Below are 812 nucleotides of genomic sequence, written 5' to 3'. Positions count from 1 at the left end.
TCCAGATGATCGCATCTTTCTTAACCGGACGGCGAACAAAGATTCTCTTCTCGGACTTTAAGAGCCGCTGGTTCGACACGGAGACAGGGATCCCGCAAGGCTCTACCCTATCACCCGCGCTGTTTATCCTATTCATATCTAACCTGCTGCATCAGTTCAAGGATGTTCAGGGTAACGTGCTCGGGTTCGGGTTCGTTGATGATACTACACTTGTTACCTGGGGAGATACGGCAGCAGCTAACTGCCAACGACTAACTGCGGCCCACGATACTTGCCTGGAATGGGCGTCACGGTTCGGGGCTAAATTTGCCCCGGATAAGTACCAGATTATCTACTTCACCAAGAAACGCAATATTTCCGCTGATCTCCGGTCCACGATCCAAATATAGGGACATTAAGCTGAATTGGTTATATCCCTCCGGGTACTGGGAGTTTGGCTCGACCCTTCCCTCTTATGGAAGGACTATATCCTCCGGGTAACATAGAGGGGACTTAAGGCCTTCGACTCCCTGGCGAGGGTAACTTCATCGGTATGGGGACCATCCGTCCGGAAATCGAGGCTGCTCTACACAGCGGTTGCACGGCCTATTATGACATACGGCGCCCCTATTTGGGGAGTCTGTCAGCAGGGTGAGCCAATCTCTGAAGGCAAAATGAAGGACCTAGCCAAGGTTCAGAACAAGTGTCTACGAAAGATCCTAGGGGCTTACAAACGGACACCAATCGCCGCGCTTGAGAGAGAGGCGGACGTTCCCCCAATCGAACTCTACGTCCAAGAACGGGCCGCCCAAAGAGCAGCATCGACGAACACC

The sequence above is a fragment of the Eremomyces bilateralis genome (assembly GCF_010015585.1).
Source record: "Eremomyces bilateralis CBS 781.70 unplaced genomic scaffold P152scaffold_13, whole genome shotgun sequence".
Taxonomy (NCBI): domain Eukaryota; kingdom Fungi; phylum Ascomycota; class Dothideomycetes; order Eremomycetales; family Eremomycetaceae; genus Eremomyces; species Eremomyces bilateralis.
The sequence above is the reverse complement of the archived record's forward strand: the minus strand, read 5'-3'. Positions refer to the sequence as shown.